Source organism: Lynx canadensis, chromosome X (genome assembly GCF_007474595.2).
Source record: "Lynx canadensis isolate LIC74 chromosome X, mLynCan4.pri.v2, whole genome shotgun sequence".
NCBI classification, from domain to species: Eukaryota; Metazoa; Chordata; class Mammalia; order Carnivora; family Felidae; genus Lynx; species Lynx canadensis.
In genome coordinates this window covers 51,488,933-51,507,228 of record NC_044321.2, presented here as the reverse complement: position 1 = coordinate 51,507,228, position 18,296 = coordinate 51,488,933, and the positions used below count along the sequence as shown (strand labels likewise).

Genomic DNA, 18,296 nt, shown 5'->3' with positions numbered 1-18,296 from the left:
CCAGCACTATGTTAAACAACAGCGGTGAGAGTGGGCATCCCTGTCGTGTTCCTGATCTCAGGGAAAACGCTCTCAGTTTTTCCCTGTTGAGGATGATGTTAGCTGTGGGCTTTTCATAATGGCTTTTATGATCTTTAAGTATGTTCCTTCTATCCCGACTTTCTCAAGGGTTTTTATTAAGAAAGGGTGCTGGATTTTGTCAAAGGCCTTTTCTGCATCGATTGACAGGATCATATGGTTCTTCTCTTTTTTTTTGTTAATGTGATGTATCACATTGATTGATTTGCGAATGTTGAACCAGCCCTGCATCCCAGGAATAAATCCCACTTGGTCATCGTGAATAATTCTTTTTGTAGGCTGTTGAATTCGATTTGCTAGTATCTTATTGAGAATTTTTGCATCCATATTCATCAGGGATATTGGCCTGTAGTACTCTTTTTTTACTGGGCCTCTGTCTGGTTTAGGAATCAAAGGAATACTGGCTTCATAGAATAAGTCTGGAAGTTTTCCTTCCCTTTCTATTTCTTGGAATAGCTTGAGAAGGATAGGTATTATCTCTGCTTTAAACGTCTGGTAGAACTCCCCTGGGAAGCCATCTGGTCCTGGACTCTTATTTGTTGGGAGATTTTTGATAACCGATTCAATTTCTTCACTGGTTATGGGTCTGTTCAAGCTTTCTATTTCCTCCTGATTGAGTTTTGGAAGAGTGTGGGTGTTTAGGAATTTGTCCATTTCTTCCAGGTTGTCCAATTTGTTGGCATATAATTTTTCATAGTATTCCCTGATAATTGTTTGTATCTCTGAGGGATTGGTTGTAATAATTCCATTTATCATGATTTTACCATTTGGGTCATCTCCTTTTCTTTTTGAGAAACCTGGCTAGAGGTTTGTCAATTTTGTTAATTTTTTCAAAAAACCAACTCTTGGTTTCGTTGATTTGCTCTACAGTTTTTATAGATTTTATATTGTTTATTTCTGCTCTGATCTTTATTATTTCTCTTCTGCTGCTGGGTTTAGGCTGCCTTTGCTGTTCTGCTTCTCTTTCCTTTAGGTGTGCTGTTAGATTTTGTATTTGGGATTTTTCTTGTTTCTTGAGATAGGCCTGGATTGCAATGTATTTTCCTCTCAGGACTGCCTTCGCTGCGTCCCAAAGCGTTTGGATTGTTGTATTTTCATTTTCGTTTGTTTCCATATATTTTTAATTTCTTCTCTAATTGCCTGGTTGACCCACTCATTCTTTAGTAGGGTGTTCTTTAACCTCCATGCTTTTGGAGGTTTTCCAGTCTTTTTCCTGTGGTTGATTTCAAGCTTCATAGCATTGTGGTCTGAAAGTATGCATGGTATAATTTCAATTCTTGTAAACTTATGAAGGGCTGTTTTGTGACCCAGTATATGATCTATCTTGGAGAATGTTCCATGTGCACTCGAGAAGAAAGTATATTCTGTTGCTTTGGGATGCAGAGTTCTAAATAGATCTGTCAAGTCCATCTGATCCAATGTCTCATTCAGGGCCCTTGTTTCTTTATTGACCGTGTGTCTAGATGATCTATCCATTTCTGTAAGAGGGGTGTTAAAGTCCCCTGCAATTACCACATTCTTATCAATAGGTTGCTTCTGTTTATGAGTAATTGTTTTATATATTGGGGGCTCCGGTATTCGGCGCATAGACATTTATATTGTTAGCTCTTCCTGATGGATAGACCCTGTAACTATTATATAATGTCCTTCTCATCTCTTGTTACAGCCTTTAACTTAAAGTCTAGTTTGTCTGATATAAGTATGGCTACTCCAGCTTTCTTTTGGCTTCCAGTAGCATGATAAATAGTTCTCCATCCCCTCACTCTCAATCTAAAGGTGTCCTCAGGTCTAAAATGAGTCTCTTGTAGACAGCAAATAGATGGGTCTTGTTTTTTTCCATTCTGATACCCTATGTCTTTTGGTTGGCGCAATTATCCATTTACATTCAGTGTTATATAGAAAGATATGGGTTTAGAGTCATTGTGATGTCTGTCTGTTTTATGCTTGTAGTGATGTTTCTGGTACTTTGTCTCACAGGGTCCCCCTTAGGATCTCTTGTAGGGCTGGTTTAGTGGTGACAATTCCTTCAGTTTTGTTTGTTTGGGAAGACCTTTATCTCTCCTTCTATTCTAAATGACAGACTTGCTGGATAAAGGATTCTCGGCTGCATATTTTTCTGTCTAGCACACTGAAAATCTCGTGCCAATTCTTTCTGGCCTGCCAAGTTTCAAAAGAGAGATCAGTCACGAGTCTTATAGGTCTCCCTTTATATGTGAGGGCACGTTTACCCCTTGCTGCTTTCAGAATTTTCTCTTTATCCTTGTATTTTGCCAGTTTCACTATGATATGTCATGCAGAAGATCGATTCAAGTTACATCTGAAGGGAGTTCTCTGTGCCTCTTGGATTTCAATGCCTTTTTCCTTCCCCAGTTCAGGGAAGTTCTCAGCTATAATTTCTTCAAGTACCCCTTCAGCACCTTTCCCTCTCTCTTCCTCTGGGATACGAATTATGCATATATTATTTCTTTTTAGTGTATCACTTAGTTCTCTAATTTTCCCCTCATACTCCTGGATTTTTTATCTCTCTTTTTCTCAGCTTCCTCTTTTTCCATAACTTTCTTCTAGTTCACCTATTCTCTCCTCTGCCTCTTCCATCCGAGCCGTGGTGGTTTCCATTTTGTTTTGCATTTCATTTAAAGCGTTTTTCAGCTCCTCGTGACTGTTCCTTAGTCCCTTGATCTCTGTAGCAAGAGATTCTCTGCTGCCCTGTATACTGTTTTCAAGGCCAGCGATTAATTTTATGACTATTATTCTAAATTCACTTTCTGTTATATATTTAAATCCTTTTTGATCAGCTCATTAGCTGTTGTATTTCCTGGAGATTCTTCTGAGGGGAATTCTTCCGCTTGGTCATTTTGTTTTTTTTTTTTTTTTTTTCTTGACCTCTTGGGTGAGGTAGTTGCATTTTTATTTTTTATTTTTTTTATATATATGAAATTTATTGACAAACTGGTTTCCATACAACACCCAGTGCTCATCCCAAAAGGTGCCCTCCTCAATACCCATCACCCACCCTCCCCTCCCTCCCACCCCCCATCAACCCTCAGTTTGTTCTCAGTTTTTAACAGTCTCTTATGCTTTGGCTCTCTCCCACTCTAACCTCTTTTTTTTTTCCTTCCCCTCCCCCATGGGTTCCTGTTAAGTTTCTCAGGATCCACATAAGAGTGAAACCATATGGTATCTGTCTTTCTCTGTATGGCTTATTTCACTTAGCATTACACTCTCCAGTTCCATCCACGTTGCTACAAAGGGCCATATTTCATTTTTTCTCATTGCCACATAGTACTCCATTGTGTATATATACCACAATTTCTTTATCCATTCATCAGTTGATGGACATTTAGGCTCTTTCCATAATTTGGGTATTGTGGAGAGTGCTGCTATGAACATTGGGGTACAAGTGCCCCTATGCATCAGTACTCCTGTATCCCTTGGATAAATTCCTAGCAGTGCTATTGCTGGGTCATAGGGTAGGTCTATTTTTAATTTTCTGAGGAACCTCCACACTGCTTTCCAGAGCGGCTGCACCAATTTGCATTCCCACCAACAGTGCAAGAGGGTTCCCGTTTCTCCACATCCTCTCCAGCATCTATAGTCTCCTGATTTGTTCATTTTGGCCACTCTGACTGGCGTGAGGTGATACCTGAGTGTGGTTTTGATTTGTATTTCCCTGATAAGGAGCGACGCTGAACATCTTTTCATGTGCCTGTTGGCCATCTGGATGTCTTCTTTAGAAAAGTGTCTATTCATGTTTTCTGCCCATTTCTTCACTGGGTTATTTGTTTTTCGGGTGTGGAGTTTGGTGAGCTCTTTATAGATTTTAGATACTAGCCCTTTGTCCGATATGTCATTTGCAAATATCTTTTCCCATTCCGTTGGTTGCCTTTTAGTTTTGTTGGTTGTTTCCTTTGCTGTGCAGAAGCTTTTTATCTTCATAAGGTCCCAGTAATTCACTTTTGCTTTTAATTCCCTTGCCTTTGGGGATGTGTCGAGTAAGAGATTGCTACGGCTGAGGTCAGAGAGGTCTTTTCCTGCTTTCTCCTCTAAGGTTTGGATGGTTTCCTGTCTCACATTCAGGTCCTTTATCCATTTTGAGTTTATTTTTGTAAATGGTGTGAGAAAGTGGTCTAGTTTCAACCTTCTGCATGTTGCTGTCCAGTTCTCCCAGCACCATTTGTTAACGAGGCTGTTGTTTTTCCATTGGATGTTCTTTCCTGCTTTGTCAAAGATGAGTTGGCCATACGTTTGTGGGTCTAGTTCTGGGGTTTCTATTCTATTCCATTGGTCTGTGTGTCTGTTTTTGTGCCAACACCATGCTGTCTTGATGAGTACAGCTTTGTAGTAGAGGCTAAAGTCTGGGATTGTGATACCTCCTGCTTTGGTCTTCTTCTTCAAAATTACTTTGGCTATTCGGGGCCTTTTGTGGTTCCATATGAATTTTAGGATTGCTTGTTCTAGTTTCGAGAAGAATGCTGGTGCAATTTTGATTGGGATTGCATTGAATGTGTAGATAGCTTTGGGTAGTATTGACATTTTGACAATATTTATTTTTCCAATCCATGAGCAGGGAATGTCTTTCCATTTCTTTAAATCTTCTTCAATTACCTTCATAAGCTTTCTATAGTTTTCAGCATACAGATCCTTTACATCTTTGGTTAGATTTATTCCTAGGTATTTTATGCTTCTTGGTGCAATTGTGAATGGGATCAGTTTCTTTATTTGTCTTTCTGTGGCTTCATTGTTAGTGTATAAGAATGCAACTGATTTCTGGACATTGATTTTGTATCCTGCAACTTTGCTGAATTCATGTATCGGTTCTAGCAGACTTTTGGTGGAGTCTATCGGATTTTCCATGTATAATATCATGTCATCTGCAAAAAGCGAAAGCTTGACTTCATCTTTGCCAATTTTGATGCCTTTGATTTCCTTTTGTTGTCTGATTGCTGATGCTAGAACTTCCAACACTATGTTAAACACCAGCGGTGAGAGTGGGCATCCCTGTCGTGTTCCTGATCTCAGGGAAAAAGCTCTCAGTTTTTCCCCGTTGAGGATGATGTTAGCTGTGGGCTTTTCATAAATGGCTTTTATGATCTTTAAGTATGTTCCTTCTATCCCGACTTTCTCAAGGGTTTTTATTAAGAAAGGGTGCTGGATTTTGTCAAAGGCCTTTTCTGCATCGATTGACAGGATCATATGGTTCTTCTCTTTTTTTTTGTTAATGTGATGTATCACGTTGATTGATTTGCGAATGTTGAACCAGCCCTGCATCCCAGGAATGAATCCCACTTGATCACGGTGAATCATTCTTTTTATATGCTGTTGAATTCGATTTGCTAGTATCCTATTGAGAATTTTTGCATCCATATTCATCAGGGATATTGGCCTGTAGTTCTCTTTTTTTACTGGGTCTCTGTCTGGTTTAGGAATCAAAGGAATACTGGCTTCATAGAATGAGTCTGGAAGTTTTCCTTCCCTTTCTATTTCTTGGAATAGCTTGAGAAGGATAGGTATTATCTCTGCTTTAAACGTCTGGTAGAACTCCCCTGGGAAGCCATCTGGTCCTGGACTCTTATTTGTTGGGAGATTTTTGATAACCGATTCCATTTCTTCGCTGGTTATGGGTCTGTTCAAGCTTTCTATTTCCTCCTGATTGAGTTTTGGAAGAGTGTGGGTGTTCAGGAATGTGTCCATTTCTTCCAGGTTGTCCAATTTGTTGGCATATAATTTTTCATAGTATTCCCTGATAATTGTTTGTATCTCTGAGGGATTGGTTGTCATAATTCCATTTTCATTCATGATTTTATCTATTTGGGTCATCTCCCTTTTCTTTTTGAGAAGCCTGGCTAGCGGTTTGTCAATTTTGTTTATTTTTTCAAAAAACCAACTCTTGGTTTCGTTGATCTGCTCTACAGTTTTTTTAGATTCTATATTGTTTATTTCTGCTCTGATCTTTATTATTTCTCTTCTTCTGCTGGGTTAGGCTGCCTTTGCTGTTCTGCTTCTATTTCCTTTAGGTGTGCTGTTAGATTTTGTATTTGGGATTTTTCTTGTTTCTTGAGATAGGCCTGGATTGCAATGTATTTTCCTCTCAGGACTGCCTTCGCTGCGTCCCAAAGCGTTTGGATTGTTGTATTTTCATTTTCGTTTGTTTCCATATATTTTTTGATTTCTTCTCTAATTGCCTGGTTGACCCACTCATTCGTTAGTAGGGTGTTCTTTAACCTCCATGCTTTTGGAGGTTTTCCAGACTTTTTTCTGTGGTTGATTTCAAGCTTCATAGCATTGTGGTCTGAAAGTATGCATGGTATAATTTCAATTCTTGTTAACTTATGAAGGGCTGTTTTCTGACCCAGTATATGATCTATCTTGGAGAATGTTCCATGTGCACTCGAGAAGAAAGTATATTCTGTTGCTTTGGGATGCAGAGTTCTAAATAGATATGTCAAGTCCATCTGATCCAATGTCTCATTCAGGGCCCTTGTTTCTTTATTGACCATGTGTCTAGATGATCTATCCATTTCTGTAAGTGGGGTGTCAAAGTCCCCTGCAATTCCCACATTCTTATCAAAAAGGTTGCTTATGTTTATGAGTAATTGTTTTATATATTTGAGGGCTCCTGTATTCGGCGCATAGACATTTATAATTGTTAGCTCTTCCTGATGGATAGACCCTGTAACTATTATATAATGTCCTTCTTCATCTCTTGTTACAGCCTTTAATTTAAAGTCTAGTTTGTCTGATATAAGTATGGCTACTCCAGCTTTCTTTTGGCTTCCAGTAGCATGATAAATAGTTCTCCATCCCCTCACTCTGAATCTAAAGGTGTCCTCAGGTCTAAAATGAGTCTCTTGTAGACAGCAAATAGATGGGTCTTGTTTTTTTATCCATTCTGATACCCTATGTCTTTTGGTTGGCGCATTTAATCCATTTACATTCAGTGTTATTATAGAAAGATACGGGTTTAGAGTCATTGTGATGTCTGTATGTTTTATGCTTGTAGTGATGTCTCTGGTACTTTGTCTCACAGGGTCCCCCTTAGGATCTCTTGTAGGGCTGATTTAGTGGTGACGAATTCCTTCAGTTTTTGTTTGTTTGGGAAGACCTTTATCTCTCCTTCTATTCTAAATGACAGACTTGCTGGATAAAGGATTCTCGGCTGCATATTTTTTCTGTCTAGCACACTGAAAATCTCGTGCCAATTCTTTCTGGCCTGCCAAGTTTCAAAAGAGAGATCAGTCACGAGTCTTATAGGTCTCCCTTTATATGTGAGGGCACGTTTACCCCTTGCTGCTTTCAGAATTTTCTCTTTATCCTTGTATTTTGCCAGTTTCACTATGATATGTCGTGCAGAAGATGGATTCAAGTTACGTCTGAAGGGAGTTCTCTGTGCCTCTTGGATTTCAATGCCTTTTTCCTTCCCCAGTTCAGGGAAGTTCTCAGCTATGATTTCTTCAAGTACCCCTTCAGCACCTTTCCCTCTCTCTTCCTCCTCTGGGATACCAATTATGCATATATTATTTCTTTTTAGTGTATCACTTAGTTCTCTAATTTTCCCCTCCTACTCCTGGATTTTTTTTATCTCTCTTTTTCTCAGCTTCCTCTTTTTCCATAACTTTATCTTCTAGTTCACCTATTCTCTCCTCTGCCTCTTCCATCCGAGCTGTGGTGGTTTGCATTTTGTTTTGCATTTCATTTAAAGCGTTTTTCAGCTCCTCGTGACTGTTCCTTAGTCCCTTGATCTCTGTAGCAAGAGATTCTCTGCTGTCCTGTATACTGTTTTCCAGCCCAGCGATTAATTTTATGACTATTATTCTAAATTCACTTTCTGTTATATTATTTAAATCCTTTTTGATCAGCTCATTAGCTGTTGTTATTTCCTGGAGATTCTTCTGAGGGGAATTCTTCCGCTTGGTCATTTTGGATAATCCCTGGTGTGGTGAGGGCCTGCAGGGCACTTTCCCTGTGCTGTGGTGTATAACTGGAGTTGGTGGGCGGGGCTGCAGTCAGTCCTGATGTCTGCCCCCAGCCCACCGCTGGGGCCACAGTCAGACTGGTGTGTGCCTTCTCTTCCCCTCTCCTAGGGGCAGGATTCACTGTGGGGTGGCGTGGCCCGTCTGGGCTACTTGCACACTGCCAGGCTTGTGATGCTGGGGATCTGGCGTATTAGCTGGGGTAGGAAGGCAAGGTGCACGGCGGCAGGGGGGGCAGGCTTAGCTCGCTTCTCCTTAGGTGATCCACTTCAGGAGGGGCCCTGTGGCAGCCGGAGGGAGTCAGATCCGCTGCAGGAGGTTTGGCTCCGCAGAAGCACAGAGTTGGGTGTTTGCGCGGAGCGAGCAATTTCCCTGGCAGGAACCGGTTCCCTTTGGGATTTTGGCTGGGGGATGGGCGGGGGAGATGGCGCTGGCAAGCGCCTTTGTTCCCCGCCAAAGTGAGCTCTGTCGACCGGGGGCTCCGCAGCTCTCCCTCCCTTTGTCCTCCAGCCTTCCCGCTTTCCGAGCAGAGCTGTTAACTTAGGACCTCCCAGAGGCTAAGTCGCGCTTGCTGTTGGAACACAGTCCGTCAGGCCCCTCCGCTTTTGCAAGCCGGACTCGAGGGCTCTGCTTGGCTGGCGAGCCGCCCCTCCGCCCCGGCTCCCTCCCGCCAGTCCGTGGAGCGCGCACCGCCTCAGCCGCCCTTCCTACCCTCTTCCGTGGGCCTCTCGTCTGCACTTGGGTCCGGTGACTCCATTCTGCTAATCCTCTGGCGGTTTTCTGGGTTATTTAGGCAGGTGTAGGTGGAATCTAAGTGATCAGCAGGACGCGCGGTGAGCCCAGCGTCCTCCTACCCCGCCATCTTCCCAGAATTCTTCCGCTTGGTCATTTTGGATAGTCCCTGGTGTGGTGAGGACCTGCAGGGCACTTCCCCTGTGCTGTGGTGTATAACTGGAGTTGGTGGGCAGGTCTGCAGTCCGACCTGATGTGTGCCCCCAGCCGACCTCTGGGGCCACAGTCAGACTGGTGTGTGCCTTCTCTTCCCCTCTCCTAGGGGCAGGATTCACTGTGGGGTGGCGTGGCCCGTCTGGGCTACTTGCACACTGCCAGGCTTGTGATGCTGGGGATCTGGCGTATTAGCTGGGGTGGGAAGGCAAGGTGCAAGTCGGCAGGAGGGGCAGGCTTAGCTCGCTTCTCCTTAGGTGATCCACTTCAGGAGGGGCCCTGTGGCAGCCGGAGGGAGTCAGATCCGCTGCCGGAGGTTTGGCTCCACAGAAGCACAGAGTTGGGTGTTTGCGCGGAGCGAGCAATTTCCCTGGCAGGAACTGGTTCCCTTTGGGATTTTGGCTGGGTTATGGGCAGGGAGATGGCGCTGGCGAGTGCCTTTGTTCCCCACCAAACTGAGCTCTGTCGTCCGGGGCTCCGCAGCTCACCCTCCCTTTGTCCTCCAGCCTTCCCGCTTTCCGAGCAGAGCTGTTAACTTATGACCTCCCAGATGCTAAGTCGCGCTTGCTGTGGGAACAGAGTCCGTCAGGCCCCTCCGCTTTTGCAAGCCAGACTCAGGGACACTGCTTGGCCGGCGAGCTGCCCCTCCGCCCGGCTCCCTCCCGCCAATCCGTGGAGCACGCACCGCCTCGCCGCCCTTCCTACCCTCTTCTGTGGGCCTCTCGTCTGCGCTTGGGTCTGGCGACTCCGTTCTGCTAATCCTCTGGCGATTTTCTGGGTTATTTAGGCCGGTGTAGGTGGAATCTAAGTGATCAGCAGGACGCGCGGTGAGCCCAGTGTCCTCCTACACCGCCATCTTCCCCTCCTCCTAAGCCATTTTAATACTACTTGAGTAATAGATCAGATAATAAGGATGATATATACAACCTCCAGCTAAAATCCTGTTATAGTCTAGACAGTGAACTTGTACAACATAAGAAAACTTTAAAACTACTGTTCTTTTTGGATCCCCCAAAGTGCATCTGCACTATTCTTCAAATGGGCCTCTTCCTCAGTAGTCAGAGTAACCTTCACAACATCTGAGATTCCATTCTGTCCCAAGATGCAAAGAACACTAAGGTAAACAGCATCTTTTATTCCATAGAGACCCTTAGTCATGATGGAAATTGATGCACTTGCCTATGATTCTTCATTATACTTTCTTCCAAATCTTCCACAAATAGCCCAATGGCCCAGGAAGTGTAGCCTTTTCAGTTTGATCACCTCATAGGCACTGTCAACCACCTATTTGTGAACCTCTTTCCATTGTTCCTTATCTGCATCAGTGCCTAAGTCAGGGTGAAGATTCTTAAGGAAGACACCAGCAACATTTACTCCACTGCATAGAGGCACACTAGAATCTCCATGCTCCCCAGGGACCCACCTTATGCCAGCTTAATGGGTGAACTCCCAGCCTTTCCCCAATTAAGTAATGGAACTAGAATGAACCCAGATTACAACCACTTCCAGTAACACGGTTTTTGGGAAAGCCACTTATCTTCCAAGCCACATAGGTCAAGATACCCACTGGATTGGAAACAACAAACAACTTGCAGTTTAGGCTGTATTTTACGATATTAAGAATGATTAATTTAAAATGTTCACGTTATGCTGGACCAAATTAAGAAGGTTTTCTCTCTGTGAAAATAACCAGCTTGGAGTTTGTAGTCACATTATAGTCTTTGCCAGAGACAATTTTGGTGTTCTAAGGAAAAGCCTTCCATGCTGGAGATTCGTCATCTCTCGTTTCAATTTGTCTTCCACGACATCAACAAGAGCAAGTTCATTTGACAAGTCCTTCATTAAAATACAGATGGCCACAAGCCATGCTAACAACAGCAACCCTAACAACCGTAATCTTATCTGGGGGGTATAGTCTTAAGAATATTCTGAATCAACTGATCCTTGAGAGCTGCTGTATTTGACTTAGAACCAAAAAGAATTGGGAGTGCACGTCAGGTGGGTGCACAGGCATTGACAGTGCACAAGGTTGGGTCCAGACTTGGTGGCAGCTGGTCCCCTAAACAGCATAATCTTAAAAATTAAATGGATCAAAGAATAAGAAAATCTATCAATGTAACATATCACAATAAAGAATGAAGGTAAAAATCACATAATCATTTCAAATGAGGCAGAAAAGGCATTTCACAAATGCACACCCTTTAATGATAAAAAAAAAAGTCAGAAAGCAAGGAATCAAAGTGAATGTCTTCAACATGGACAATTACATTTATGAAAAACCCAGCTAATACCATACTCAGTTGTAAGAGACTTGAAAGCTTTATTCTTAAAATCTGGACCAAGACAAAAATGCCTACTTTTACCATTGCTATTAACATTTTACTGGAAGTTCTAGCTAGAGCAATAAGACACACAAAGAAAGAAATAAAAAGCACCCAATTGTAAAGAAAAAAAGTAGAATTATCTTTATTCACAAATAACATAATCCCATATATAGAAAAATCCCAAAGAATTCACTAAAAATATCTAGTAGTAGAGCTAATAAACAAATTCAGCCAAGTTTCAGAATGCAATATCAGCATACAAAATCATTTGTATTTGTATTCACCAACAATGAGCAATCCAAAAAGTAAAAAGAAATTAAGAAAGCAATTACACTTAAAATCACATGTAAAAGAATTCAATACCTAGGAATAAATTTAACCAACAAGGTGAAATAAGTGTACACTGAAACTATAAGACATGCTGAAGAAATTAATAAGATTTAAGTAAATGAAACACCCTATGCTAGTGGTATGAAGACTTACTATTGTTAAAGTATCAATATTACTATCCTAGCAATCTACAGATTCAATGTAATCCCTACCATATTCCAGCAGTCTTTTGAAAAATGGAAAAGCCAACCCTTAAATTCATATAGAGTTGTAAGCCAAACATTCTTGAAAAAAAGTAGAAAGCCAGAATTCTGGAGGGATCTTTCCCCAATTTTAAAATTACTGCAAAGATACAGTCATCAAAAAAGTGTGGTGACAGCATAAGTACAGACATATAGACCAATGGAATAGAATTGAAAGCCCAGAAATAAATACATACACCTATTTCCAATTGATTTTTGACAAGGGTACCAAGACCATTCAATGAAGGGAAAATAGTTTTTTTCAATGCATGATGCTGGAACAATTGGACTTCCACATGAAAAAGAATGAAATTGGACTCTGGCCTCATACCATATACAAAAATAAAGTCATAGCAATGATAAAGAATGAAATATGGCCATTTTCAGCAATGTGGATGGAACTGGAGGGTATTATGCTAAGTGAAATGTCAGTCAGAGAAAGACCGATACCATATGTTTTCACTCATGTGTGGATCTCGAGAGACTTAACAGAAGGCCATGGGGGAGGGAAGGGAAAAAAAGTTACAGAGAGGAAGAGAGGCAAACCATAAGAGACTCTTGAATACTGAGAACAAACAGGGTTGATGGGGAGTAGAGAGAGGGGAAAGTGGGTGATGGGCACTGAGGAGGGCACTTGTTTGGATGAGCACTGGGTGTTGTATGGAAACCAATTTGACAATAAATTATATTTTAAAAAATCAAGTCAAAATGCATCAGGGCCTAAATATAAAAGCTAAAACCATAGGGACATCTGGGTGGCTCACTCAGTTAAGTGTCCGACTTAAGCTCAGGTCATGATCTCATGGTTTATGAGTTTGGGCGCCACATCATGCTCTCTGCTGTCAGCTCAGAGCTCACTTCATCCTCTGTCCCACTCTTTCTTTGTTCCTACCCCCTTGTGCTCTCTCAAAAATAAATAAAAAAGCTAAAACTATAAAACCTTTATAAAAAACATAGATGTGAGAACGGAGTCACCGGACCCAAGTGCAGACGAGAGGCCCACGGAAGAGGGTAGGAAGGGCGGCGAGGCGGTGTGCGCTCCACGGACTGGACTGGCGGGAGGGAGCCGGGGCGGAGGGGCGGCTCGCCAGCCAAGCAGAGCCCCCGAGTCCAGCTTGCAAAAGCGGAGGGGCCTGACGGACTCTGTTCCCACAGCAAGCGTGACTTAGCGTCTGGGAGGTCATAAGTTAACAGCTCTGCTCGGAAAGCGGGAAGGCTGGAGGACAAAGGGAGGGTGAGCTGCGGAGCCCCCGGACAGAGCTCAGTTTGGCGGGGAACAAAGGCGCTCCCCAGCGCCATCTTCCCCGCCCATCCCCCAGCCAAAATCCCAAAGGGAACCGGTTCCAGCCAGGGAAATTGCTCGCTCCGCGCAAACACCCAACTCTGTGCTTCTGTGGAGCCAAACCTCCGGCAGCGGATCTGACTCCCTCCGGCTGCCACAGGGCCCCTCCTGAAGTGGATCACCTAAGGAGAGCGAGCTAAGCCTGCCCCCCCTGCCGCCGTGCACCTTGCCTTCCCACCCCAGCTAATACGCCAGATCCCCAGCATCACAAGCCTGGCAGTGTGCAAGTAGCCCAGACGGGCCACGCCACCCCACAGTGAATCCCACCCCAGGAGGGGAAGAGAAGGCACACACCAGTCTGACTGTGGCCCCAGTGGGCTGGGGGCAGACATCAGGACTGACTGCGGCCCCGCCCACCAACTCCAGTTATACACCACAGCACAGGGGAAGTGCCCTGCAGGTCCTCACCACACCAGGGACTATCCAAAATGACCAAGCGGAAGAATTCCCCTCAGAAGAATCTCCAGGAAATAACAACAGCTAATGAGCTGATCAAAAAGGATTTAAATAATATAACAGAAAGTGAATTAGAATAATATCATAAAATTAATCGCTGGCCTTGAAAACAGTACAGGACAGCAGAGAATCTCTTGCTACAGAGATCAAGGGACGCAGGAACAGTCACGAGCTGAAAAACGCTTTAAAGGAAATGCAAAACAAAATGGAAACCACCACAGCTCGGATGGAAGAGGCAGAAGAGAGAATAGGTGAACTAGAAGATAAAGTTATGGAAAAGAGGAAGCTGAGAAAAAGAGAGATAAAAAATCCAGGAGTATGAGGGGAAAATTAGAGAACTAAGTGATACACTAAAAAGAAATAATATACGCATATTGGTATCCCAGAGGAGGAAGAGAGAGGGAAAGGTGCTGAAGGGGTACTTGAAGAAATAATAGCTGAGAACTTCCCTGAACTGGGGAAGGAAAAAGGCATTGAAATCCAAGAGGCACAGAGAACTCCCTTCAGACGTAACTTGAATCGATCTTCTGCACGACATATCATAGTGAAACTGGCAAAATACAAGGATAAAGAGAAATTCTGAAAGCAGCAAGGGGTAAACGTGCCCTCACATATAAAGGGAGACCTATAAGACTCGTGACTGATCTCTCTTTTGAAACTTGGCAGGCCAGAAAGAATTGGCACGAGATTTTCAGGGTGCTAGACAGCAAAATATGCAGCCGAGAATCCTTTATCCAGCAAGTCTGTCATTTAGAATAGAAGAGAGATAAAGGTCTTCCCAAACAAACAAAACTGAAGGAATTTGTCACCACTAAACCAGCCCTACAAGAGATCCTAAGGGGGACCCTGTGAGACAAAGTACCAGAGACATCACTACAAGCATAAAACAGACAGACATCACAATGACTCTAAACCCGTATCTTTCTATAATAACACTGAATGTAAACGGATTAAATGCGCCAACCAAAAGACATAGGGTATCAGAATGGATAAAAAAACAAGACCCATCTATTTGCTGTCTACAAGAGACTCATTTTAGACCTGAGGACACCTTTAGATTCAGAGTGAGGGGATGGAGAACTATGGATCATGCTACTGGAAGCCAAAAAAGCTGGAGTAGCCATACTTATATCAGACAAACTAGACTTTAAATTAAAGGCTGTAACAAGAGATGAAGAAGGACATTATATAATAGTTACAGGGTCTATCCATCAGGAAGAGCTAACAATTATAAATGTCTATGCGCCGAATACCGGAGCCCCCAAGTATATAAACAATTACTCATAAACAGAAGCAACCTTATTGATAAGAATGTGGTAATTGCAGGGGACTTTAAAACCCCACTTACAGAAATGGATAGATCATCTAGACACACAGTCAATAAAGAACAAGGGCCCTGAATGAGACATTTGATCAGATGGACTTGACAGATCTATTTAGAACTCTGCATCCCAAAGCAACAGAATATACTTTCTTCTCGAGTGCACATGGAACATTCTCCAAGATAGATCATATACTGGGTCACCAAACAGCCCTTCATAAGTTTACAAGAATTGAAATCATACCATGCATACTTTCAGACCACAATGCTATGAAGCTTGAAATCAACCACAGGAAAAAGTCTGGAAAACCTCCAAAAGCATGGAGGTTAAAGAACACCCTCCTAACGAATGAGTGGGTCAACCAGGCAATTAGAGAAGAAATCAAAAATATATGGAAACAAACGAAAATGAAATACAACAATCCAAACGCTTTGGGACGCAGCGAAGGCAGTCCTGAGAGGAAAATACATTGCAATCCAGGCCTATCTCAAGAAACAAGAAAAATCCCAAATACAAAATCGAACAGCACACCTAAAGGAAATAGAAGCAGAACAGCAAAGGCAGCCTAAACCCAGCAGAAGAAGAGAAATAATAAAGATCAGAGCAGAAATAAACAATATAGAATCTAAAAAAACTGTAGAGCAGATCAACGAAACCAAGAGTTGGTTTTTTAAAAAATAAACAAAATTGACAAACCTCTAGCCAGGCTTCTCAAAAAGAAAGGGAGATGACCCAAATAGATAAAATCATGAATGAAAATGGAATTATTACAACCAATCCCTCAGAGATACAAACAATTATCAGGGAATACTATGAAAAATTATATGCCAACAAATTGGACAACCTGGAAGAAATGGACAAATTCCTAAACACCCACACTCTTCCAAAACTCAATCAGGAGGAAATAGAAAGCTTGAACAGACCCATAACCAGCGAAGAAATTGAATCGGTTATCAAAAATCTCCCAACAAATAAGAGTCCAGGACCAGATGGCTTCCCAGGGGAGTTCTACCAGACATTTAAAGCAGAGATAATACCTATCCTTCTCAAGCTATTCCAAGAAATAGAAAGGGAAGGAAAACTTCCAGACTCATTCTATGAAGGCAGTATTACTTTGATTCCTAAACCAGACAGAGACCCAGTAAAAAAAGAACTACAGGCCAATATCCCTGATGAATATGGATGCAAAAATTCTCAATAAGACTAGCAAATCGAATTCAACAGCATATAAAAAGAATGATTCACCATGATCAAGTGGGATTTATTCCTGGGATGCAGGGCTGTTTCAACATTCGCAAATCAATCAACGTGATACATCACATTAACAAAAAAAAGAGAAGAACCATATGATCCTGTCAATCGATGCAGAAAAGGCCTTTGACAAAATCCAGCACCCTTTCTTAATAAAAACCCTTGAGAAAGTCGGGATAGAAGGAACATACTTAAAGATCATAAAAGCCATTTATGAAAAGCCCACAGCTAACATCATCCTCAACGGGGAAAAACTGAGAGCTTTTTCCCTGAGATCAGGAACACGACAGGGATGCCCACTCTCACCGCTGTTGTTTAACATAGTGCTGGAAGTTCTAGCATCAGCAATCAGACAACAAAAGGAAATCAAAGGCATCAAAATTGGAAAAGATGAAGTCAAGCTTTCGCTTTTTGCAGATGACATGATATTATACATGGAAAATCCGATAGACTCCACCAAAAGTCTGCTAGAACTGATACATGAATTCAGCAAAGTTGCAGGATACAAAATCAATGTCCAGAAATCAGTTGCATTCTTATACACTAAGAAGAAGCAACAGAAAGACAAATAAAGAACATGATCCCATTCACAATTGCACCAAGAAGCATAAAAGACCTAGGAATAAATCTAACCAAAGATGTAAAGGATCTGTATGCTGAAAACTATAGAAAGCTTATGAAGGTAATTGAAGAAGACTTAAAGAAATGGAAAGACATTCCCTGCTCATGGATTGGAAAAATAAATATTGTCAAAATGTCAATACTACCCAAAGCTATCTACACATTCAATGCAATCCCAATCAAAATTGCACCAGCCATTCTTCTCGAAATTAGAACAAGCAATCCTAAAATTCATATGGAACCACAAAAGGCCCCGAATAGCCAAAGGAATTTTGAAGAAGAAGACCAAAGCAGGAGGCATCACAATCCCAGACTTTAGCCTCTACTACAAAGCTGTAATCATCAAGACAGCATGGGATTGGCACAAAACAACACACAGACCAATGGAATAGAATAGAAACCCCAGAACTAGACCCACAAACGTATGGCCAACTCATCTTTGACAAAGCAGGAAAGAACATCCAATGGAAAAAAGACAGCCTCTTTAACAAATGGTGCTGGGAGAACTGGACAGCAACATGCAGAAGGTTGAAACTAGACCACTTTCTCACACCATTTACAAAAATAAACTCAAAATGGATAAAGGACCTAAATGTGAGACAGGAAACCATCAAAACCTTAGAGGAGAAAGCAGGAAAAGTCCTCTCTGACCTCAGCCGTAGCAATCTCTTACTCGACACATCCCCAAAGGCAAGGGAATTAAAAGCAAAGTGAATTACTGGGACCTTATGAAGATAAAAAGCTTCTGCACAGCAAAGGAAACAACCAACAAAACTAAAAGGCAACCAACGGAATGGGAAAAGATATTTGCAAATGACAAATCGGACAAAGGGCTAGTATCTAAAATCTATAAAGAGCTCACCAAACTCCACACCCGAAAAACAAAAACCCAGTGAAGAAATGGGCAAAAACATGAATAGACACTTCTCTAAAGAAGACATCCAGATGGCCAACAGGCACATGAAAAGATGTTCAGCGTCGCTCCTTATCAGGGAAATACAAATCAAAACCACACTCAGGTATCACCTCACGCCAGTCAGAGTGGCCAAAATGAGCAAATCAGGAGACTATAGATGCTGGAGAGGATGTGGAGAAACGGGAACCCTCTTGCACTGTTGGTGGGAATGCAAATTGGTGCAGCCGCTCTGGAAAGCAGTGTGGAGGTTCCTCAGAAAATTAAAAATAGACCTACCCTATGACCCAGCAATAGCACTGCTAGGAATTTATCCAAGGGATACAGGAGTACTGATGCATAGGGGCACTTGTACCCCAATGTTCATAGCAGCACTCTCAACAATAGCCAAATTATGGAAAGAGCCTAAATGTCCATCAACTGATGAATGGATAAAGAAATTGTGGTTTATACACGATGGAATACTATGTGGCAATGAGAAAAAATGAAATATGGCCCTTTG

General features: G+C 42.2%; 1 pseudogene; it reads right to left on the bottom strand.

The window, feature by feature from the left end:
- Nucleotides 1–9,983: 9,983 nt before the first annotated feature.
- Nucleotides 9,984–18,296, bottom strand: part of LOC115506784 — a 52,094-nt pseudogene continuing 43,781 nt past the window's right edge.